Source organism: Rousettus aegyptiacus, unplaced genomic scaffold, assembly GCF_014176215.1.
Source record: "Rousettus aegyptiacus isolate mRouAeg1 unplaced genomic scaffold, mRouAeg1.p scaffold_m13_p_2, whole genome shotgun sequence".
NCBI lineage: Eukaryota > Metazoa > Chordata > Mammalia > Chiroptera > Pteropodidae > Rousettus > Rousettus aegyptiacus.
Window position 1 is genome coordinate 123,988,715 of NW_023416295.1, and position 26,982 is coordinate 124,015,696.

General features: G+C 33.8%; 1 long non-coding RNA gene and 1 pseudogene across 1 annotated transcript in view; both read right to left on the bottom strand.

The window, feature by feature from the left end:
* LOC107520990 overlaps window positions 1–26,653 on the bottom strand; it is a 34,977-nt gene extending 8,324 nt beyond the window's left edge. The window contains exon 1 of the long non-coding RNA XR_001599477.2: window positions 26,107–26,653. This is a non-coding gene — a long non-coding RNA (uncharacterized LOC107520990). The remainder of the gene's footprint in view (window positions 1–26,106) is intronic.
* On the bottom strand, window positions 4,319–5,752 carry LOC107520988 (annotated as a pseudogene).
* Window positions 26,654–26,982: the final 329 nt, after the last annotated feature.

Genomic DNA, 26,982 nt, shown 5'->3' on the forward strand with positions numbered 1-26,982 from the left:
AAGAAATGGACAGGAAAAACAAGCTCTTTTGTATTACTTTTTATAAGGACATGAGACCCGTCATCAAGGTCCAACTCTTGTGAGCTCATCTAAAACCAAGGCCCCACCTCCAAACATCACTACATTGGGGATTAGGGCTTCAACATATACATTTTGTGGGGAAAGCATTCAGTCCATAGCAAAGGAAGACCAAAATTTTTTAAGTAACCAACACAGTTTGGAATCTGTTGCTTCAAGCTTCTCTTGAAGAACATGTCCCAAGCTCTGTGAACTTCCCTGGGCGTGCTCTGCTTTCAGTTCCCCCACACTTGCCATTCTACTTTCCACCATAGGAAATTTGCATATGCTATTGCCTGTGTCTGGAGTATTCTTTCCTACCCTCCAAGCTCACATTGCTTAGTTAACTCGTACCATTCCTTCAGATTTGTGTTCAATCTTCATTTCTTTAGGGAGAATTTTCTTCCCTACCTAGCTTCATAAGTTACCCCATCGCATGTTCTCACACCCATGTACTTCATCTTTGTTGCACTGACTCTCCAATAAAATATCGCTCTACAGGGGTATCATTTTTTGGGGGGAAAGAGGGTGGAGGATGTTTTATTTTTAGCCTTATAAAACTAGAATGTAGCACTGTGCCTAACACATGGTAGACTAGACACTAAAAGAATGTTTCTTGAATAAATTCCTTCGAGGATTTGAGAACTGGTTTCACAGACAGGAATATCCATAAAAGATAATATATACAAATTGACTTGATATTTAAATAATAAAAACTCAAGCCAAGAAGAAATACAAGAGTGTAAAACAGCACAGTCCTGAAGGACAGGGCAACCTGAAGCTGCCAAACAGGGTCTGAGAATGGAGCCTGGAATTAAAGAAATATTAACTTTAGATAATCAGGAAGGATGAAGAAAGGCATTCTCTGATGAAAAATGCTAGTATTACTGTTTTTTGTTTTGTTTTGTTTTACTCTTTGGCCATGAACCATAAACCTGTGCTTTCTCTATGAGTAATGTTATCTTAATGTAATATTTCATCCTAGTAATTCTCAATCCACCGCTATGATATAATTTATTTACTTGGTTAGTGTGAAAAAAATTAGGCATTTGTAATAAACATGTCATAAACCTACTGTAAATAATAACTTTATGTACCACTATTACCTTACATTGCAAATGATTCCATTTGCATAATAATTTTTATGTTAGTTATATAATTATAGAAATAGTATAGCAAGAATATAATTCAGAAGTCATGTTATTAAAAGAAACTCACACTAGGGATACAGTTGAAACAATATTATTCATAGACAATTATATATGTGTGTTATTTTTAATGATTGTTGATGTTTTGTTTAAAAACATATTTCAAATAATATTTGGGAAGAATTATTTTGTTATATACAATTAATTCTTCAGGGTAAAATTTCTCAATAAATTATGACACCTATTTGAAAAATATATTTGCAAATTGCATTTGGTATTTCAAATTATAATTTACTAGAAAATGAAAATGTGGCATATGTTGTGCAAGAAGGACCTATTAAGCTATGTAGGGGCCATGAATTCCTTATTTATTTTGTGTCAAATTTTCTTTAATGCTAACATCTGAACTTTCCCACAGTCTTAGTTTTACCAACTTCTCCCTTTCCTAATCACACCTTCACCTTACTCCTTTGATAAAACACAAATCTTTGTTTTTCCAGATAAAAGATTTTCCATTTTGCAGGTCCCGAAGACCCTCCTACCAAGATACTGTTTTCATGAGTGTCACCTATACCTGTAGAAACCTGGAGCAGAAGGATGGGATCTTTGCAGGCATGGAAATAGGTACAGAAATTAGTGATGAAACCTGTGAGCCTGGACTGGCCTTCCCTGCCTCCTACATATTTTTCTTGAGGTTTTCTCCTTTTAAATCAATGACCACCTTATTCAGCTTTGGAAACCTGGACAAAGAGGAGGCTGAGACGAGACATTACCTTTGGAACCGGATGGTAGATAAAGGCTATAAAAGAGCTAAGGAAATTGTTATCAAAACCAATGTTAAAAAGAAAAAATAAACAGTAGAGGCCAGAAAATGAACAATAAAACTACTATTTGCAGTCTAGAAGAAATGGTAAGCCATGAATGTAGCAGCAAAAACAAAAACAAAAACAAAAACAAAAAACTGATAAAAAGGACATCTATGGAACAGAAAATACATGCAATTATATAACTACTAAGATTTTTAGGCAAGATGTTTGAAATTTCAATTGTTTTCTTTTAATGGCATATGATAAAATACAGATGTGAGAGATGAGTTAAAGGGAAAACTGCTAGTTTTTCTATCAGAATTAGATACAGAAAAGCCATGCTTTCTGGGTTGGAATATAAAAACTATTTCACATCTCCAGCCTCTCTAAATAGAAAAACATTCTGAGAGAAAAAAAAAATGTAGTTCCAAATATCCTATCAATGCTGTAAGACTCTTTGCTAAGACTTCCGATATAGTCAAAGTAGTAACTATTAGACCTTCTCATCTTGACCTCTAGAAGTCATAAAGTTATGGTTTATGAAATACTTTTGAAGATAACTAGAAAAAGATATCTCTAAAAGAATTGCGTATGTGGCTTTTGTCTAATGGAGTGGGCTATACTTTAATTCACAGAAAACCTATGACATTTTTAAAGAAATTAAATCAGTTTGGATGATCAAAGAGACAGAAAAACCTCAAAAGCAAAAAAGGATTCTGGAATTCAATTTTGTATAGGCAGGAAACAGGATGAGAAACATACTCAGCCATTTCTTACAAAACAACAACAACAACAACAACAACAACAAAACAAGACTTCTCAGAGGGCAGAGCCAAGAGCTGGGAAGCACAATGGACTAGAGAAACACTGAGACAGAACTGGGTCTTGATAAGGTGACAGTCCTTGAAATAGTAGCAGACATGGGGAAGCCTGGCTATATTTCAGAATTGCTACAACACAGTGACTGTTGTATGCCTCCTGTTCTTTGTATGGATTGCCTACTGCAGTTATCTTTTCCCTATCTCCCCACTGTATGTTGTGTATTAGAAAAGGGGACAGAGTGGTGCAGATAACTCTTTTTGTTTTAGTAACATGTAGGAGAGATGAAAATCATTGAGGTCAGAAAGCATCTATTATATTACATTACCACAGTGGCCCCCAAGGGATGGATGGACCTTCCCATATGTCCTTGTGTAGTACCATCTAAAATTGATTCTGATCTTGACTATAGGACTTGACTTAACCTATAAACATTAGCAAATGTTATACAAGCAGAAAAATGAAAAGCACTTGTGAATTAGGGTTTTCTGTCTCTTGAAACATTTTTACATACTATGTAGAAAAATCTGAACTAGCTTCCTCATGAATAAAAGAGCATATGTAGAGAAGTCCTAATCTTTTCCATCCCAGATGAAGCCCAATACACACATGAGCCCAGATGACATCATTTGAAGGAACACCAAGTCATCCCATAGAAGCCCAGCTAAAATTTCTGACCCACAAAATTGTAAATAACTAGATGACTCTTTTTGTAAGTAACTAAGTTTTGGGGGCAGTTTATTTTGTGTCAACAGAGAGACAAATTTGCTTATCAGCCTCCCAAGTAAACGTTATAGAGCATTCTATTCTCCGTCTTTTTTTTTCCTATTGGGAGATTTTTATTAATTTAAATTGACATTGTTAATTTTCTCTGCCAAGTCATTAGGAAATATACCTTTATTTGATACAAACCTATAGGTTCTTCTCAATACCACAGGATCATAAAGACTTGGAGTTACTAATATTTTATAATAATTAAAACAATGTTCAAATAATTAACAAGTTATTTCACCAAAATACTTAAAAGAATATTCTGGGGAGTGTTTGAAAGCTCTGTTTATAAATAGTGATTGATATATTTAGTTAACTATTTGGTGTTGGAGATAAACACTTTTTATATAACACTTTTAATGCATTGCTTACTAATGAGGCTAGTTATTAGATATATTTCTAATACTAAATAAACCTTAATCTACATATGTATTTTATACATAGGATTTATTTCAGTAAAGAATGTAGTATCCAACAATAATAAACTGGCATGTTTCAAGAAACATTCCATAGAAGTGAAAAAGAAGGCTGCAACAAAAGAAACTAGATAACTGCATTATATATTCTTTATGCAAAGAGCTCATTCTCAACAGAATTAAACACAGATAAAATATTTTTAAATATTTTTTGCCTAAATGGCAATTACAATCTTTGCACACTAAAAAGAACAATAATAATACAGAACATGATATTTTTAACCATTATAGCACATTTAACACCTTCAGCCATCCAATGAGTTCCCAGCAGACAACTGAAATTTTACATTCACCTGGGTTTGCTTGGCTAAGGTCACTATTTCAGAGAGCTTTATACCCATTTTAGCAACTTCAAGTCATCACAAAATAGAATTTTAAGTCTACTGTCTGTTACCAGTACTTTAGCATCATCAACTCAGCTACTTTATAATCATACCACAATAGGTATTTTAATGTCCAGATCCTTTACTGCCATGACTATACCCTGTGCAATAAATCACATGGCATGATTTCTCCAACAACGTTGACCATAATAGCCAGTACCTTTTTATCTGAAGTGATAAATGCTTTTTGTTATTTGATGGACTGTGGCACTACCATCAAGTCCATTGGATTATGTCCATTGTGGTCATAGCCAAACCAGTATCACTTACTAGACAGCCTATATTCCCATCTAGGCCAATGTAACTGAGATCTGCCTTAGCTGCATCTTTGTCCCTTTCATCTTTCTGGGTCGAGTCCCATAGGTCAAAGATCTTCTGGTAATAAGCTGAATTAGAATCAAAATTGATCTGTGCATCCATACACAGTACAGCTCCATCTAAATCTTCTACCATTGGATTTATTTATACCATAGTTCCAGCATATTTCAGAAAAAGGCTGTAAACCTTGACCATATTTTCTGCTGCGGAATCCACAACATTAAGTTGAGATCCCATCTTTTGTTCAAGTTGAACAGCAGTTCCTTTTTGATGTTGTCTACAATATTGATAGGTTCTTTAACTATGACCTCTGGGGTCTCTGTAGTAACATCTTCAATGTTGACATCACCTTGAGAACTTCCTATTAAAGACCTTGAAATAACCTTTGCAAAGTAATATTCTCTTCTAGGATATCTTCTCTCACAAACCATTGCTTCATTGCAAATTCTGCCCTTTACTCCTGTTTGCTTTGTAAACAACTTTTTCCCAATCATTTGTGAGGAAATAGCTTTTGCTTCTTTTGGAAAGAAAATGATCTTCACTTCTCCTTTGAGGCTACTGTCAAGTGTTCCTTTTCCTCTACCACCAGCTAAAACCTGTGCCTTTATCACAACATCTTTTGAACCTAATTTTTTGGCAGTTGCATAAGCTTTATCTGGTGACTTAGCCACGTGTCTTTTGGGAATGGCGATTCCAGCTTCTTGCAACAACTTCATACTCACGTGTTTGTGTAGTTAGAGATTCCTTTGTTGTAGCTGCTGTACTTGGAGTCCATGGTTGTTAAACAACCCAGAATTTTCTAAAACCTGGGCGGTAGCTTGCAGTATCCATCTAGGGCAGGTGGCTCCTAAGGGTTGTGGCAGCCAACAGCGGGCTACAGAATTTGGAGGCTACCATTTCCGAATCCAACCCCCATCTCTTCTCTATGTTTTTTTTTTTTTTAAAGAAAATTTTTTCAGTGACTTTACTGTTTAACCTACTTATGCTATCTATAACTCCATTGTCTTTCTCCATAAAAGATTGTAAGCAACTTAAAGCAAAACCTATATTTTATTTTGTATTCTTAGCATACAATATAGTATCAACACAGAGTAGGAATATTATGAATTCGAATATAAATGAATAACAGTAATTTCTTCATACGCTCAATACTATTTTTTAACTTGGTATCCAGTACTAGTGATAGTAATTAAAAGTGTTTTTCATTGCATTCTATAATTTGTATTAAAATTTCATTTTACACAAGATCTTCCTAATATTTTATACATTTGAATGCACACTGTGAAAAATGCAGGTCTAGAGATATTTTGTTCTAAATTTCACATCTCATCTACTGATATCATTGTTCTAAGCCCAAAAATGAAAGCTATGTCCCAGTGATACTTTGACTAAGCACAGAACCACTGCAGCTTTTTGGGATTCATCTATTAGGCAGTTGAACACATTTTGGAATAAGCAAAGGAGGCTCTCATGACAGCCCTGTGTGATGAAGTGCGCAGGCACCAGTAAGAAATTACCTATGCGGCTCCCAGGAGTCAAGAAACTTTCCAGAGCCCATGTCCCCCACTCCTCACTCCTGGTCCCAGATACCCCATTTCGATCACAAGGTTTGTTACTGGAAGAGTAGTACAGTGGGTCAGCCCATGGCTTCTGAAATCCAGTTGCTCAGGGTTAACTTATGGCTCTGACGCTTCCTGTCTGCATGACTTAGAATACATTATTTAATCTGTAGATGTTTCAATTTCCTCCTCTGCTAAATGGGTATAGAAATCACACTTACCTAAATATGTGAAGATTAAAATCATATTTACAAATGGTGAAAAGCACTTAGCAGAGAAACCAGCACATTGCCAACGTTCCATAAATGTTAGCTTTTAAGACTGCATGGCCCTTTTTTGGCCTAGCCCTTTCCAGTAAGTGTTTTGGTTTGAATGCCTCTCATTGACTTTGAATTTAGTCCCTGGACATTATCGCTCATAGACAATCTCACTCTATCTCTATAATGGGACCAGTGTCCCTTGATTTCATGGAAGATTCAATATTTGGAAGGGGAGTTTCTATAACATATGATTTATATAACATACGGTTTAATCTTTGCAGATACCACAATAGTTAATACTTAAATTTCAATTCAGCAATTAATTTTTTTACAATTTACTGGGCACATGTCAAACATGCTTCTCTTCATATGTTTTAATTTATTACGATTTCATGATTGCTATTTGCTTGTGCATATGTGCTACATTTGATATGTTTAAAATGTTTTACAATATAAACTGGAAGAACAGTCTTATATTTCTGTATTTGTGCTTTGTATGCTGCTTACCAGCATGACATTTAACAATGAATTTTTCAACTTTTCAATAGCATGTTTTCACTCTGGATTTTTCCCCTTTCTAAATATAAATAGTTACTCTATGTAACACACAGTTTAGAATGTGTTAATAATCTCCATTATATTTTTCTCTAAATACCTCAGCACAAATTGAATATGCCACAAATCTCATATGATCTTCCAAGTGGATTATTTTACTATCTTTCTTAAATGTCAATAAAAAATACTTTTTATTAATATATTTTAAACTTATTAAATGTGATATTAAATGTAAGCTTAGTTAAATCACAGCATTAGCTCAGCTATCTGTTTTGTATATGATGTCTTAGTAATTTTAGGGACTCCACAGGTTGTTTCATGTACTTCCATATCTATCTGTCCTCTTAAAGAACATGAACTCGTGGTCAAGACTGAAAGAAAGAAGAGCTGGATTCTACTCCCAATTCTGTCTGTAACTACCTTAGTGATGTTATTATGCCATTATGAATACAGCTTTCGTTTGATTCTTTTACTAAAGTAAAACGAATTTACCATAATAGTATTTCCTGAATTGTCTCTAAAATTTTAGTTCCATAGTTTAATAGATATTGCTGGAAAATATAATATCTATGGTAAAATAGCTTTAGGCAATGCCAATAAATTTCTTTAATACAAGATTACCAAAGACTTAAAATGAAAATGATTTCTCCAACAAAGAGCTATGCTAGTGTTTCTGAAACTTATTAATACAGAACATTTCTACATGGTTTTTCTTGTTGGCTAGTTTTCTCTAGAGTATATACTGGGACATGTAAAAATAGACCTGAAGATCTAAGTATCATTTCTACTCTATAGGATTCTACAATTACCATATATTCTATACTCAAGGTATAAGATCCAGAGTTTTCATTAAGAAGGCAAAATGTAGGCAAATTGAATAAAAATAGTGTCAGTAGATTTAAACAAAGCTAAAACTGAAAGTTTTGAGGTCCTTAATTGTGAATGAATTCTGAGTGTATTAATGGCAGAAGGTGGTCTCATCAAGTCAAAACTCAATGATTGATTGCCACCAAACAGTTGCTTGATGTGTTCTTATTAATTTTGTGTTATTGTTGCAAGGCTAAACTAACTTTCAGATAGAAAAGGAAGATATAAATTTAAGGTTACTTGATAAAAAATGTATGTAAAAATATAAAGATATAGGAAAATAGCTTATTAAAATACATGGTTAAAAAGAAAACTAATAAAATATAATAATTTAATAAAATATCGTGACAGATGGCATTGGTCTAGTTGAACAGTATTAACAGAGTTCTTAAATTTTTACTTGTTTTTCTGTAGATTCCTCACCTTCATCTCAGTTGCTATTGAACACAGACTGTTATAAGGAGAAAACAAAGAGCCAGAGGCACATACGATGAAGATAATTTCTTAGATAACATAATGCATTTGTTAAACTCTAATAGATGCTCACCCTCAGAGTGTTAGTGTAATGAAGCTGTTGTATCTGTCTTCTCTGTGCATAGCTGGCCTTAGGAAAGTATGAACATAGCCGCTCTTCATCATGTATTGTTTGTAGTAAACATCAAGTTCCATAAAGGTGGTATTTATACAATTTTGTGTTCTTCAGTACTACCGTTTTAGTACCTTTCCAGAGTAAGTACCTAATAAGTATTTTCCAATAAAACTACATGAGAAATGGTGCTAGTGGCTATGGATACACAGATGAATGATATTCAGCTCCTTTCCTCGAGGCATGAGTGTTCTAGTAAAATAAATAATATGACTTTACAGTCTGGCAAGTGCTGTGGAAGAATTATGCAAAGCCCAAGGAGTGTATGCAAGCAGAGCACATAACTCAGCTGAGGAGATGATCTCGACTGGTTCTTCAAGGATAAATATTGTTAGAGGCACAGAAATGACATTCCCAATAGAAGCAACAGAGAAAATGGGGGGAAAAATGAGAGAGAGTATGACAAAGAGAAGAAATCAAAATAACTAAAGCATTACTTGAAAAATAAAGATCAAAATTTTAGTCATCCATTCAGCTTTCCAACTTCCACTTGTACCATCTTCTCTCTTTGTGCTCCATTCATACTTCTTTTAGCTCTTCAAATATGCTTTCCTCCATCTTGCATAAAAGAGAGCACCTATGGTTATTTCCGATTAAAATTTTTTCCCTGCTTTGTATTATTTAAACTCATACTAGATCTTGAAATCTCAACTCAAATATCACCTCCCTAGGGAAGCCTTTCTAGACCCCCAGACTAGGTCATATACGTTCTCACATTATCCTCTATCTTTCCTTCCTAGCACTCACCACTTTTTGTAATACACATTTATCTGTATGAATTTTAGTATTAATGTCTGCATCCCAAACTAGACTAAACACTCCATGAAACCATAGACTGCCTATTTTATTCAACATTCACTGCCAGTACCTAGAAAAATACTTTTCTTATTGAAAGTACTCTATAAATATTCATTTATTGAATGCATGAGATGAAGGTAGAAAAAGATTAAAAATATAAGCAAGGGTCCAGAGAGGGCAGATATTTTATGCAATGCTAAGATTTTGTATTTTATCCTGAAGTCTCTAGGGAGGAAATGAATTTTAAACAGGAAAGTGAAATGAACGGAAAAGTGTTTTTATAAATATCACTCTGACAACTATGTTAAATTGATCAGAGTGGGATATGACTGTAGATAAAGATAATTAGAAGGTTACTACAGTAGCACAAGCAAGAAATTATGATGACTTGAACTAGACATTGGCTGCTGGAATAAAAGTATGAGATTTGAGAGGTATTAAGGAGATGGAATAAAATAGGATTTAGTAACTTTTTGGAAGTGAGTGTAAAGAAGGAAAAGAAGCAATACAAGTTGATTCTTATATTTTTAGGCTGGGTAAATGTGTGAATGTGCTGCTGCCTTCTGAGACAGTAAAATGGGAGTGGAAACTGATATTTAGTTCTTATAATGTTGAATCATAAGAGGTTTTCAGTGGATACATAGATTAAATCTAAGATTTTGAAAGCAAAAATGACAACTAGACAATGAGTTTGAAAAACAATTGTGACAAAATATAACATAAAACTTATCATCCTAATCATTTTTGTGTGTATAATTCAGTGGGATAAAGTACATTGTGCAGCCATTATCATGATCCAGCTGCAGAACTCTTCCATTTTCCCAAATGGAAATTCTGTATCCATTATATAATAATTCTCCATTGCTCCTCCCAGTCCCCGCAAACCACCATTCTTCTTTCCATCTGTATAAATTTGACTCTTCTAAATGCCTCATATAAGTGGAAACAGACAACATTTAACCTTTTATGACTGACTTGTTTTATGAAGCATAATGTACTCAAGGTTTATCCATTCTGTAGCGTGTGTGAGAATTTCTTTCCTTTTTAGGAATAAATAATATTCCATTAGATATATACCACATTTTATTTATCCATCCATCAGTGTACATATGGTTTGCTTCAACCTTTTGACTATTGTAAATAATTCTGCTATGAACATGGGTGTAAAAATATCTGTCCCTGTTTTCAACTGTTTTGGGCATACACTTTGAAATGGAATTGTTGGATCATATGGATCTATTTTTAATTTTTGAGGAACTGACATACTATTTCCAAAGCAGCTGCACAAATTTACATTCTCACCAAACAGTGCATACGGGTCTCTACATCCTCAACACTTGTTATTTTCTGTTTTGTTTGTTTGTTTGTTTTGTTTGTTTTTATATAGTAGCCATGCGAATGTGTGTGAAGTGGAAACAATGCGCTTTTTGATGACAGGCACTGGGCCTTATTGATATTGATCTGCTGTACCAACATAATGACCCAGCATAGAAGATATTTGATATATATTTATTTAATGAGAGGCCTAGATAAAGATTATTTAGAGCATCACACACAACAGTTTAAAAAGGCTCAGACCATATTTCTAACAAACAGTCCTTCAAAACTGATTCAAACAATTCTAGTCAAAGGACACTCTCAAGCATTCAAAAAATTAATCCTAATTTTTAGGAGTTTTAATTATTATTATTATTAAATTTTTTATTTGAAACTAAAACCCATTTCCAAATTTTGCTCCTCCAGAACCGAAAAGAATATATATAATCCTTTCTTTCTATGGAAGTCTTTTAAATATTTAAAGAGAGTTGTTTTGTTTTTTCAGTCCACTATAAATCTTCTTTTCGGTTAAATATTTTTAGTTATTTCAGCCATTCCTCACATACTATGGTTTCTAGACTCAGTTTCATCTTTCACTTGATGGAAACGCTGACTTTTATTTGATTGACTTTTTCCATTGCATCTGCCTCCTTAGAGGTAGAAGTCTTGGTGTCTCCCAGTCATAAATTGACGAAATTCCTCAAATTGTGTCTAGGTGTAAACAAGTAGGAAATTTTGATCTAAATTATAATTTTAAGGTTTGTATTTATGATTCAGTATGAAAAGTTCACATAATCTTCACATCGAGAAGCAATGATGTAGGATACATAAAATTATGAATGAAATAAATACATTTCCACTCAAGGTAACAGTGTGCTCAAATAAATTTCATTTTACAAAATTTTCAAGTAATAAATAATTTCTTAGAATGAATAAAATCATCCAATTAGAAATTATAGTAGACTAGAAATAATAAAAGTATTATATTTTGTTTTAAATTTCACTATCACTTCTTATTTAGTGATGATAATTTCCCAAATAGCTACATTTTTACTTTAGAAAATGCCATAAAGAGAAGATTCAATAAATAAACTAGAAATTTTTTTTCTCCCAGTAACCAGACTATTAGGAATATTCTGTACCTGCAGTCAGTTGTCAGGTTATGCTGCTGAGGAATGGGAATCCACTCAATATAAAAACCCTATGTTCACAGAAAGCAATTGGGTAGAACACTTAGAATCTTTAGAGTTTATTCAATTTAGCAAAAAAAAAAAATAGATATATAGATAGGTAAATACATAGATAGATGGGAAAGGGGGCTGGAGAGAGAGAGAAAGAGAGAGCGAGCAAGAGAGATAGTCAGAGTCTGTTCTGCTATGTCCTAGAGCTACAAAAATGAATAAAGCTCTCTGTGTTCAAGGAGTCTGGAGCCCTATGGAACTTTTTGGCAGACAATTTCTATGTTACATAAGTCTACTTAAATTTTTCATGAGATTCAGTGAAAGAAGATAAGAGGGCCTCAAAAAGCCTAAAACAAGAACATCAGTGCAAAACCAAATTGACCATTATTTTAAATGAGGAATAAGAAATAGCGAAAAAAAAAAGTAGGCAAAGACTAAGCATAAGCAAATGTGGTAAAGCAGTTTTATATTACTGGAATACACAACTCAAGGGAGGGTTTGGTTAGAAACAGATAGAGATTAGCAGTTCATGGAGGATCTTCAACCATGTCATGAATTGTACTTCAGCCTGTAGAGGCTGTTGCTGCCATAGCCCTAGTGAGAAGTGATGAAGATCTACACCTGGGCTGAAAAGTAGGAAACATGTTTTGGACACATTAAAAAGATAAAATGAATAATTTATTGGATATAGATGTTTAATAATATTAATAATGAAAAGAATAATAACTTCCATTGATTGAGCATTCACGGCCTGTCAGGCATTTTCTGCACAGGTTAGATCTTATATGGTCTTTACAACAACCCTATGAAATAAGGCCTCCTATTGTGTCATTTTAATAATATGATAACTGAGGCATATCAGAGAAGAATTTAAATGAAGGCAGTTGGAGTCTATTATTTGGAAATGGAAGGTAGGAATAGCTCAATGTATTTTATTTTTTATTTTGAATGAAGATGTTGATGGTATTTGGCAATGTAAAAATTCCTCACCTGAATGAAAACAAATGGGAAAAAAGGTATAATATTAGTTTCCTATTTTTGCTATAATAAATTAATCAAAATTTATTTGCTTAATCCAACACCTATTAATTATCTTACAGGTCTGAAGTCCAAAGTGGATTTCACTGAATTAAAATCAAAATGTTGACAGGGATGAGTTCTCTCTGGAAGCTATAGGTGAAAATCCATTTCTTTGCCTTTTCCAGCTTTAAGAAGTCATCTGCATTCCCTGACTCATGACCTGCTCCCACCTTCAAAGCCAACAATAGCTAATTGACTTTCACATTATATCCCTCTGACATTCTTCCACTTTTACAGGCCCTTGTGATTACAATGGACCCACCTGGATCATTCAGTATAGTTTTCCTATATTAAAGCCAGCTAATAAGCAAACTTAATTCTATCTGCTACCTTAATTCCCCTTTGCCATGTAACATAACATGTTCATGGATTCTGTTGAATTAAGACATGGACAGATTTGTGAGCCAATTATTCTGCCTATGTGGTAACTAATTGATGGTAATTACCAAGCTAACAAATTATGTTCGGTCTTGATTAACAAAAAGATATTAACTATAAAATATTTTCTTATCTCTAATCGTGAAAATATATCATAGAGTTCACAGACAATGTGTGTTATACAGTAAACACAGACATTCCCAAAACCTTAGTCTTGCATCTCCTCTGAAATAGCTTCAGAAATAGCTGAATTGTCAGACACTATCTCCTTGAGGACAAATTTTCTTGCTTTCACCTCTTAAGTGAGTAGAAATTTCTCAATATTGTGTAATGATAGTATTGCTGGAGCAATATTGTCCAAATAGTCCAAAATAAAGCTGCTCCTCAGGAAACACAACATCCCAGTTTTTTAAAAATAAGTTTACATTATAGCTCAGTCACAAAATACATGAATTTGTAGCCTACTCATTGATACAGAAACTTCTTTCCAAGACCATGTTCTGCCTCCCTTATTTGCTTCCTTTTTACTATTAATTAATACACTCTTAGTGTAGTATGCAGCATTTTGAGTTCATGTTCTTTAACAGTCTTCTAGCAGAAAAAGAGATTTTGCCTTTACAAATGTAAGAGATTGCGTTTAATGATTGTAAGCAACTAAAAAAGGATTCTGGGTTGTAGGGGAAAGAGTCTATCTTTAGGAAGAGGCAGTAATTTATGTGAAAAAAGGAGAGGATTTGAAATATATGGGGATAGAAAAATGAACCTATCTCAACTTGACCAAGCAGTTGTGTGAATAAGTCTAAGATCCGACAGTGTTTTACAGGAGGGAATGAGGCTAAAACTGTAAGATGTGCACATCAGAATGATAGTGAGGTTACTGTGGGATTCATCTCACCATTATCCTCAACGACTTGACATTTATACTAGTAATGCCATGTTATTAAAGAATATAGGCATGAAGATAGGTGAGATAACCACATGGAACTCAAGATCTAAATACAGAGCCAAGTGTAGGTATGTATCTGCAAAATTGTGCATGAATCCTAAGCAGAAGAAATGAACACATGTGAATGCAAATTGAAGACTGGTAGAGTCCTCCTTTCTTTAATCTTAAAGAAAAGGTCTTTATGTAAAAAGTGAAATAGTAATATCTGCCTCTCAAAGCTAATTACTACGACATGCTTTACATAGTAGATGCATGTTCTTTCCCAGGATAAATTGCTTCTCAATTTGAAGTTTAGGGTATTACATAACTCTTTTAAAACTTAAATTTATCTTATTTTTCCAACCAGCCTATATCCGGATGCTGAATTTCATCTTAAAAATTCAATAATTATGTATTAATCACCTGTGTAAATCAGGCTACAATGGTAAAGATCTAAAATAAAGAATCACTTGATGCTTTTTAGTATTTTGTGTGAATCTTCCAAAATTCTCATGGATGGAAATTGACTGATAATCCATTAGATTTATTTTTATTATATAAAATATTAGTCTCTGGAATAGTTCTAAGTGAATGTCTAGACTCACTCTACTTTGGTTATCAATATTTGAATTAAAAAATTTGAGTTTCTGAATTATTTTTAGAAATTTTTAATACTTCTATTGTATAATCGACCTGTCTTTGTCCAAAATGCAATCCAGAGATGGCAGGTGATCTGTGAGAGTCTCCAGTGTGTTGCACAGGCAAGCCTTTTCTAATACTAATAATGAAATCTCCCCAATGGTAAAATTTTGATCCTTGGTATAGATACATACCTGCTTTCGCATATATTCAATTGACAACTTATTAAACCAGAATCAACCTCTTTACCTATTTTGTAAGAAAAAAGTAAAGAGTTAGGGGTTCATAGCCAGGCTCGCATCCCAAATCTACTGTTTATCACCTGTGTGACGTAGTTCAAGCTATTTTTTTCCCCACGGGCATCGGCTTTCTCAGTTTAAAAATTGAGTTGGGTAGTGAGTAATGAGAGTAAGATAGCAACTTTAAGGACATGCGTACATATTAAAAGAATAAAGGAATGCCAAATTTCTCTGTAAGTAAAAAACACAAACTTCATGCTATTTTGTTATTCATATATTGATAGGCTTTTTAAAGTGACAAGCAGGAATAGGTTAGGTAATTAGTAGGATTTTTTTGATAACTGAAGTGTTTGTAGCATAAAAACCACAAATTTAAAATGAATTTTACAGCCACTGTTTACTTGTTTCATGAATTATTTTACTCTAAGACTGATTTTTTAATGTAATGCCCTAGTGGCATAATCTGACTTTTGAGTTGTCTCCTTATTTTGCTGTACTCTCTAAATAGTCTGACTCTTGAGAACAATTAATACTTATGAACTTATCATTTAAATTCAGAGAATATATCATTGCAAAAGGTCAAATATAAGTGTCTATTTTCTTCAGAACTAAAGAAACATTTTGAACTCACAACACTATGAAATTTTAAATTGCATTTTAATGCAGTAGGCTATTCCATTCATAAATAAGGCTTTTTATGCAATTTAATGGAACAGCATTCAAAGCTTTTAAAACCTTTTCTTAATCTCTTTCCTATTTCTATAATTTACTCTTCTATTATATAGTGGTCACTTTTTTGTGTACATCTCAAAACAAATGTCTAAGCTCTTATATATCTAGTTATGTGTGATATTTCTGATAATTTTATTTTTTTTGACATCTATGTAAAAATTGATATGAAGGTAAAGTTTATCATGAAAACTGGGGCTAAAATTCACTAGACTCTAATAGTTCATAAATGAATTCTACTGGAAATACGTTCTAATTTAAAAAAATCTGCTTTTATTGGCAATATACACGATCTGCCTTCCTTCAGTAACAGAGTCAATGCATTATCTTACTGATGAAGCTTTATTTGCATATCTTATTATGTTTTTGTTAGTCTCTTTACATAATTTTTATATTATTATTTTTATATAAACTTTAAAAAACAAATACATATGTTAAGAGCTTAGATAACTATTTAAATTTAAAATTGATATGTTTTATTTTTGGTGCATAGTAAAATTTACATGGATGATTTCATGTTTCAGACCTTAAGATATGGGATGAAAGGGCCTTTATTCATCCATTAATTTAATCAAGAAATAATTTTGAGTACCTGTTATATGAAGTAGATGTAACCCATGTTCCCTTGGAACTTAGAAGCAGAGGAACAGGATACACACATACACTCACACACACAGAAATTCAAGTGAAAATATGCACTGATAAATTGAGTGTAATGGTATAAGAAATGTGATAGGAAACAATGGCAAGGCAGCTGCATAAAGAACAATTCAAGAAAGATTCTTTGGAGATCTTATTTTGAGGTTAAAAGATAAGAAGTTAACTGTTCCAGAGGCAGAGGATTCCAACATGAAAATACAATATGTAAAGTGTTACAGGAAATATTGGAGGGACTTATTTAGGAATAAAAAAACATGTATCAAAAACAGGAATAAAGAATGGTAATAACTACATTCCTATCAACAAGTACCTCAAATGGAAATGAATTAGTGTTCCAGCCAAAACATAGGGTGGCTGAATGGATAAGAAAACAAGACCTCTACATATGCTGCCTATAAGAGACTCACTTCAGATTAAAAGACACACAGAGACTAAAAGGAAGGGAATGGAAAAAGGTACTGCCTTGATCAATCCAGAGGGTATTGTGCTGAATAAAATGGGTCAGATACAGAAAGACAAATATCACATGATTTCATGTACATGTGGAATCCAAAGAATAAAATAAACAATGATAACAAAAACAGAAATAAACTGTTTTTAGATACAGAGAATATTTTGAAGGCTACTAAATAGGAGGGGGTTGGGGGGATGGTGGAAAAGGGCAAAGGGATTAAGAAGTACAAATGAGTAGTTACAAAATAGACATGGAGATATAAAGTATAGCATAAGGAAAATAGTTAATAATGTTGTAATAAATATGTAAGGTGGAAGAGAGGTAGTAGTTTTAGTAGGGTGATCAATTTGTGAATTATAGATCTCTAAACACTATGCTATACAACTGAAATGAATATATTATTGTATGCCAGGTTTAATTGAAAAAAAAACCCTCATTTTATTGTACAACATAAATATGAGTGACTAATTGTCTATTATATTTCAATAAAGCCAGGAAAAAATTCCTTAATAAGAGCGAAAAAAAAATCACAATGAGATGTCACCTCACCCCTGTCAGAATGGCTATTATCAAAATACAAGAAATAAGTGTTAGCGAGGATATAGAGTAAAGGAAATCCTTGTGCACTGTTGGTAGGAATGTAAATTGCTGCAGCTACAATGAAAAACAGCATAAAAATTCATCAAAAAATTAAAAATTGAACTACCATGTAATCCAGCAATTCTACTTCTGGATATATATCTGAAGGAAATGAAATTGCTACCTTGAAAAAAACATCTGCACCCCATGTTCATTGTAGTACTATTTGCAAGAGCTAAGACAAAGAGACAAATTATGTGTCCATCAAAGGATGAATGGATAAAGAAAATGTATATATAAACAATGGAATATTAGTCAGCAATAAAAATAAAGAAGTCCTGCCATTTATGACAACATGGACAGACCTTAAGGGCATTTTGCTAAGTGAAATAAGCCAGACAGAAAAGATAAATACTATATTATCTCACTTATATATGGAACCTAAAACAAACAAATACAAACAAAAACAAACAAAAAAGCCACCTCATAGATGCACAGAAAGATGAGTGGTTAGCAGAGAAATGGAGTGGAGGAGTGGGCAAAATGAGTGAAGGAAGTCAAAAGATACAAACATCTAGTTATGAGATAAATAATTTCTGGGGGTGTAATGTACCACATGGCAACTATAGTTAACAATATCATATTGTATATTCGGAAATTGCTAAGTGACTAGATCTTAGGAGTTCTCATTAGAAGGAAAACCCATTGTAACTATGCAAGGTGATTGATGTTAACTAAACATTGTGGTGATCATTTTGCAATATATACCTATATCAAATCATTATATTGAGTCTACAGCCATGCTACCCTGAACAAGCCCAATCCTGTCTCATCTCAAAAGCTAAGCAGGGTCTGGCCTGGTTAGTATTTGTATGGGAGACCACATAGGAAGACCAGGTGCTGTAGACATAAAAAATGAAAAAATAAGGGATTGTAAGCTGACAAGGTCCTTGCAATCTGTGAGGTCAACTGAGAGCTGCCTCGCCTAAAAGAATTTTTAAAATAAAATAAAATAAATCATTATGTTGTACACATTAAACTAATACAATACTAGATGTCCATTGTATCTCAATAAAACTGCTGAAAAAGAATCTGATCCAATAAAATCTTTGAGCCTTCTTTTCTGAGGGGTATAAAATAAACCCATTAAATTTTTTTTATTGAGGTGAAATTCACACAACATACAATTAACCATTTTAAGTTATAATTTAGTAGTATTTAGTGCATTCACATGTGACATAATCCTTACTTCTAATTTAAAACATTTTAATTACCTGAAAACATCCTGCATCCATTAAGTAGCTAATCTCAATTCCCCATATCCCCAACCTGACAGCCACTATTTTGCTTTCTTTCTGTATAGATTTACCTATTTTAAATTTCATATAAATAGAATCATACAACATAGGACCTTCTGTCTTTGACTTCTTTTACTTAGCATAATGTTTTCAAGGTTAAACCAAGTTGTAGAATGTATTGATACTTCACTCCTCTTTATAAATGGGTAATATTTCATTATATTTATTAAAATAGTCATAATTTACTTCAAATTAAAATTCTAAGAATTCATGGACTTCCCAAAAGGCAATGCATAGATCCTCAAGGGCTCATTGATCACAGATTACAAACCCCAAATACGACTGTGACAGTGGATAAGCTCATATGGTATGAGAATGACAGTGAAATAAGAGGCCAGGGGCAAAATGCTGGAAAACAACAATGCTAAGGAATAGGTAAAGGAAGAGAAACCTGAATAGATACAGAAAGAATTAGAAATACAGAATGAGACAGCCAAAGCAAAACTTTAAAAGCATGAAATAAGCATGATGTCACATGGTAGAGAGATGAAAACAAACACACACAAAATTGTCCACTAAATTTAGCAAAAAAGAGAACACAGCTGAAAATGATTTATTTGGAGTCATAAGGAATGGGACTAGACTCGGAGGAAGGAGGAGAAAAAAATTGGTGGAAGAAATATCAATAACAAGTTATGTAGATGACACCATCTTGCTGGCAGCAAGGAGCACTAATTTGAAATAACTTTTGATGAAAGTGAAAAAAGAAAGTGCTAAAAAAGAATTGCATTTAACATCAGAAGACAAAATCATTACTACAGAAGAAATACACAACTTTAACACAGACAATAAAAATATTAAAATTGTTGAAGAATTTGCTTACCTTGGTTCCATCATCAATTCAAATGGAGACTGAAGCCAAGAAATCAATAGAAGGCTGAGACTCAGGTGGCCAGCAATGACAGAATTAAGAAAGATCATTAAGAACAAAGATGTGTCGTTAGAGATCAAGGTGAAGATCATCCAGACTCTCACACTCTCAAATACTATGTATGGATGTGAAAGTTGGACAGCGAAGAAGGGTGATAGAAAAAAAAAAATAGATTAATCTGAAATACAGTGTTGGAGGAGAGCTGGACCACCAGAAAGATGAACGAGTGGGTCCTGAAATGAAACATCATTGGAATCAAAAATGACAAAACTAAAGCTGTCCTACCTCAGGCACATCAGGAGGAGGCAGGGTTCTTTGGAAACGACAATAATGTTGAGAAAAATAGAAGGCAGCAAGAAAAGAGAAAGACCAAATATGAGACGGATTGACTCCATAAACGAAGCCATAGGCAGGAGTCTAGAGGAACGAGTAGGGCTGTTGAGGACAGGATATTGTGGACATAATCATTCACAAGGTCTCCAGGAGTCAGAGCCAACTCAATTGCACTCAATATACACAGATGGCAAGTAACTTGAGGACTAAATGGAGAAAGATGAAAATTGGGGAATGCAAACATCTTTTTCAAGAGGCTTAACTGTGAAAGAGAAAGAGGTTTATTGCTAGTGCAGGCTGTGGACATAAGAGTATTTTTGAAGATGTGAGGTCACAGAATATTTTTATATTCTGAAGAAAAATTGTATGAAGAGATTAATGATAAGGAGCTAATATGTAAGTAATTCAAGAAATGAGAAAGGTAGAAATTCCAGGGCCCAGCAGGAGGTTAACTACATAACTACTGAATTAATATAGGCTCTAGATAAGACTTGAGTTAAAGGAAAAGATGTCTGGTGCTAAAATTTTGCTTAATGGGTGTCAGTATATCAGGAGATAACTGTGATTAAGAGGAACAGAAAGTGGTGTTTCTGGATTACCAAATTCTCAAATGATCAGGGATTTCTACGAGTGTTTAAAAGAACATGCTTAAAAAGTGGCATTGAGGAGCTATGATAATGATAAGCCAGACCTCTAAGAAACAACTAAATTAAAAAGTACACTCTGAGTCGGCCATTTAACGAGCCTCTTGAGCGCCTTTTCTTTACTGAGAACTGGGCTAAGGACTCGGGTTATAAATAAGGATCTTTCAGTAGTTTTCAATCAGTGATACTCCTCAAGGGAAGAGGGTCTATAAAAATCACTGAAAGATTCACAGAAGGCCCAGAAGATTATCTATGTCCTTTCTGGGATAAAAAAAAATTAAGCAGTTTTTGTTATTTTCATTTCGATATACCAGATTTCTAGGAGTGATTAGTAGTAAATAGCTATGAAAAGTTGGAATAAAACACAATCTGCCTTATACACAGACAAGATGCCACATCGTGAAATAACTACAAAGAAATAAAAATCTTTAATAGAAATATGTAAAAATGCTATGGAAACAGGGAGTGAGAGTGTTCACCATGCCTAAATGTAGGGTAGATGGGAAAGTCTGATGGAGGAGGGATCATTTATGTTCATTCTCAGCCAATGTGTTTTCTAGGTTTAGAAAAGGTGAGCAGCTTATGCGGGTGGCTGTGAGAATCATGAGGTCAGAAAAATAGCCTGAAGCCGTATTTTGAAGGACCTTGCATGTGTGGTATTTGTACTTGTCCCTACAAGGAATTCTGAAGGTGAGGGTGGAGATTGGAAAATGTCAAACAAAGCAGCAAATGAAATAAAGGAGTTTATCTTTGGACATGTTAACCTCTGCAGCAGTGTGAAGAATTCGTTTTGGAAGGGAAACTGGAGTGAAGAACACATGTTAAAAGATTAATAAATTTATTCAGACTAAAGCTGATAAAAGCCAACTAGAGCAGAGACATGGAAATGAACAGGAAAGCAAGGATTCAGGGAAAACTTGGGACATACAGTGTAGATATTTTGAATAGCAGAGAGAGTCAAGAGGGACTCCATGTTCATTAACATAAACTGGAACAAATAGGTGATGGTGACAGTGACCAAGGTAGGAGACTCTGTAAGAAAAATAAATTCCTCAAGGCCAGGGTACCATAGGCTAAATCAAACCACATGTTTAAAGTAAACTAATGCCAAATAAAAAATTCTACAATTTCTTTTGCTTTGCACTTAGATAATTGATATTCCACATAAAAGTTAGGACCATATGCATGATTTGCTGACAGCTCAAGCTTCTGTATTTTTTTGTTTTCAAAGAAGTTAAGCTACAAATGAAGTCGGCCATTCTCTAGCTCACTTTCCACACAACATAAATCAGAAATTTTACAGACTGTCAGTGGAATTTGGGGAAATATGAATACAAAGAAGCACCTTCTCTTCCTTTTCCCTCTCTACCCCTTTGCATAAGACATGAAGATGGGTCAGACATTTACAGCAGCTACTGCCCGAACTTTATTTATTGTGGTATGAGGGTGATTGCCGTGCTCTTCCAACAAAAGCAAAATGGCAGCATTTAAATGAACTGACACATCAGATCTCCTCAGCCGTTCTTTAAAAGCAGTACATTAATCAGGGGATAAACAAGGTATTGTCACCCTGACAAAATTTTAGAAGACTGCATCAGAGAAATCTGTTGAAATTACTGCTCTTGAATACAAACAAGGGTATGACATTTTCCACAAAGGACACTATATCTCAGAAATCTGTTTCTCTTTTAATCTTTCTAAAGGATGCTTTCTTGATTAGTAACCTGATTCTATAGAACATTTTAGTGCCTGAGCCTCCCTCGAAATAGGTGTTTTAAGTATGATCTGAAGGCACTTTTCTCTCTAGGAGTGACTCATGTTGGTGAATTTTTAGGGCTTTCTTTAAACGAATTCTCTTCTAATTTTATTGCTATTTTACTTTGGATCTTTGTCTTTAGCAAACTAAGTTATAGATGGCTAAATGCTTTGTTTGACTCTAATTCTTTCTTTCTTCTGCATGACACACCCCAATTTAATTTTGTATATGACACTTGACCATCTAAAAATCTTAGCAGACTGTACCTTTCTCTAGCACACATACTCACATCTTTGCTTGACGTCAAGACTCTAAAATCTACTGTTAAGCTAATTCCCAAACTTTGTCATCCATGGCTATCTGGACATGTCCTCTCCTTTTAGCTAATGAGATACTTTGTGCCTTTCCATGCCTATATTTTGAATTCTTACCTCTTTTAAAATTCAGTTCAGTTGCTATCTCTTTGATGATTTCATTTTTATTATTCTCCTAAAATTACCTCTGCCTTTAAGTATTATTTATTCAGTATATTTTATATCTCAAATATTTTATTTTTGCAAAAGGAATGTGTTTCTTTTTTGAACCATTTTTAGTAAATGTAGTCTATATTGCCACATGGATGAGTAAGCATGTTGAGAGTGAACTTTTCTTTTTAAGAGGCAGAGTTAGTAGTTATTTGTGGAGAAAGGAGAGCTTAAACAGATTAGGTGAAGTTCCTATTTGACCTGGAAGACAAAGGAGATGTTCAGAAGAGCTCCTTGTGAGCTTGGAGTGCGCAGTAAACTCTGATATACAGTTTGTTAAATCCCTCCATTTATGTGTCACCTGTCTCCCTATTTCTTGGTCCTTCTGTATTCCTCAGTCTTTCCTCTAGTGAAGGAAGGCACCTCCTCAGACCCAGATACCTCCAATTGCATTTTGTTGAGCTAGAGATAAATTTAACTCTCATAAATTACTATTACGAAGAAATACAAGTACTACAAGCTGGAGTTTCCTAAGCTTTAAGAATCATCCCAGGATACTAGTCAGAAATGAAGATTCTCAGATCCCACCTCAGACTTTATGAATTAGACCCTTATTGGCACAGTAAGCCCAAGAAGAATATCAAGACTGAGAGAAAAAAAAAACATAGCTTTCATTATTCATAAATATTATTGTCACTTTAGGATATTCTAAATAGATTTTTAGATTAATAGTTGACATCTAACAAGAAAGATTAGAAGGTTTATTGACATAAGATCAAATACAGAGATCTATTTTATTTCTCTGTAACAAACAGAAAATTAAATTTTTAAGTAGATGTCATATACATTCATATCAAACTTACAAAATGCCCAGGAATCTCCTTTCTCTCTGTAGAAAACACTGAGTACTACTGTATTAGTCTGCTCCTGCTGCCATAACCAAACACCACAGATTGATGCCTTAAACAATAGAAATTTATTTTTCACAATTTTGGAGGCTAAGAGATCCAAGATCAAGGTGCCAGCAAAGCAGATTTTATTCTGAAGTTTCACGAAATGAGTTCACTATTATGTTGACATGTTGGCCATTTTCTTGCTGTGTGCTCACATGACCTCTTCTTTTTGTGCTGAGAGAGAGATTTTCCACTTTACACAAGGCCCTTAATGCTATCGGGTCAGGGCCCCACTGATATGACCTCACTCGACCTTCATTACCTCCAAAAGACCCTTTCTCTAAATACAGTCACATTGAGAGTTAAAGTTTCAACATATGATACTTGGAGAGACACAATTCATTACATAGCAAGTATTGAAAGAAATATACATAAAAATGAGATAAATACCCTATTGGAACACTCAAAAAAATGTAAATTCTCTCCAAATTAATCACTTGCAATCCAAATCCACTTCAACATGAACTTGATAAACTGATTCTATAATTCTATGCCATATAGAATTATATTTCTTATATATTTACATAATTCTATCACTTATATGAAAACAGAAAAGGCCAAAAATATCCTTGACAATACTGATGAAGAATAGAATAACAAAATGGTTCTTTTTTCTTCAGATTTCAAGCACACGCAAAGCTATATTAATAGAGCAGGATGATATTATAGAGGGATAGCCAAATAAACCAATGGAACTGAATATATAGCCCAGAAATGTATCCAGCAATACAGATGTTTATTATAAAACGGAAGTGACTGTGCATATCAACAGAGAAAAGAAGAGCTTTCCATTAAGTGGTGCCAGGACAACTGAGTTGCCATCAGGGGGGAAAAAAATCAGAAAGAAAATGGATTCTATCTCACAAAATATACAAAAATACAATGGGATTAAGATTTAAATGTAAAAAGGAAATTTATAAAAAGTGTATAAGATAAAATAAGAATATATCTTTATCATCTTGGTAAAGAGATTTCTTAAAACACAGAAAGCACTTATTAAAAAGTAAAAGACTATAAATCGAAGGGTATAAATTTAGTTGTATGTATAATTGAATTGTATGTATACTTGACGTACATTCAATGGAAGAATTTCTATTCATCAAAAGTCAAGGAGAGTAAAGACAAGATACCAGGTTGGAGATTTTTGCATATCATACAATGTACAAAAGACCAATATTCAAAATATATTTTGAACTCTGCTAAATTGGTAAGAAAGAACAACCTAAAGTAGAAATGGGCAAAATATTTGAACAGGCATACCAGAAAAGAAGAAATCCAAAAGGTTAATAAACATAAGAAAAGATAATCAATAGCATTGATGATTAAAGAAATGCTTTTAAAAACTACAACATAATACCATTTTATACCCACTAGATTGGCAAAACTTGAAAAAGCAGATAATAATCAGTGTTGGCGAGCACATAGAATAGCGAGAAATATCATCCATTGTGGGGAGGAGGTCTAAACTGTTAAACTACTTTAAAAAATTCATTTTCTATGACTCTGAATTTATCCCTAGAGAAACTAATGCACATCCTCTAAGAGATGCACACAAGTATGTTCAGAACAACACAAATCATAAAAAGAAAAGAGAGAGAGAGAGAGAGGACACTGAAAAGCAACAGGAAAACAACCATCAATAGTAAAATGGATGTATAAATATGATAAAACTAAAGAGAAAAATAGAAAAATTATTGCCACAAATGTCAAGGGATTGGTTTAGAAAGGAGAGATGATAGAAATGACACACATAAGAGGATGGTTTCTAAGGTCGGAAAAGTTTTATTTCCTTACGGAAGTAAGTGGTTACATAGCATTTGCTTTATGATTATTATTTAACTTTGAAGATGTGCCATATAGGGTTTAGACACTCCTCTGGATATGTAGGATATTTCACAATGGGAAGGAATATAATTTAGTCACTTCTAGACCCAAGAACCGTCTTAATTCAGTAATAAAATGTTCATTAAGTTTAATAGTCAATGATTTTTGTCTGACTTTAAAGTTTATCATTCCTTTCCTCAGTTCTGTGCTCCTTTGATAGCAGATTCCAATGACCCCGGGGAAAGAAGGATCTACTTACTTTCTTTATTTCCCAGGCTTGCACATCTCCTTCTGCTCCCTGCTCTCAACAGCTGCCTGTCCCTCATTTTTTATTCCTCCAGAGTTGGGGACAATAGGAGAAAAAAATGAGGAGGGGAAAAAAAGTTCTTATTTAACAACAGGTACGATCACTATCGGGCTTTCATGTTCTTTGGGTTTGGGGATTGCTTACCTTTGACTCCATCCCTCTTGAGATTAGCTTTTGTGAAGTCTTCCAGTGGAACTATCCAACTGCAGCTGCTACAAGTAGGCAGTGCCTGTTCTCTGGCTAGACATTTAAGAACCTAAACAAATGGAAGATGATAAAGGCACACAAAATCTTCAGCTTCTGCATCTGTGGGTAAAGGTCCAATCTCTTTGTGCTGAGGTTGAACGTCAAAAAGCAATCTTGACTGAGGTTTCCTGTAAATGATCAGGCTGGATCCTACTCGCCCAGGAGGGCCACTGGACCACAGGAAAGAAACGCCTCTCCACCATTACTCTCACTGCAGCAAGTTTTAGATTTCTTCACATTGAACTCAACTCTAGTGCACATGTACCCTGGGGACAAATTCCAGGTCTCAACTCAAATTCAGCCCCATGGAGGGCTAGGGTAGAGAAGAAAAATTTCATGGCACTCTCTCCAAAGCTCCTATAATTCTTAAAAATAATAATAAAAAAAGCCGTATCCTGGTCTCTTCATGCCTAATACTTTTTTATCTATTAGATAGGTGTTTTGCTAAAACTTTGTTGTTGTCATCATTGCCATCGTTTGCTTTATCTTTTGAAATGCAAGAATTCTTTCCACCTTATGATTTTTCTCCATCTGTTGAGACCTTAGCAGAAAATGAATCCCATTTTAACAACTGTCACAACA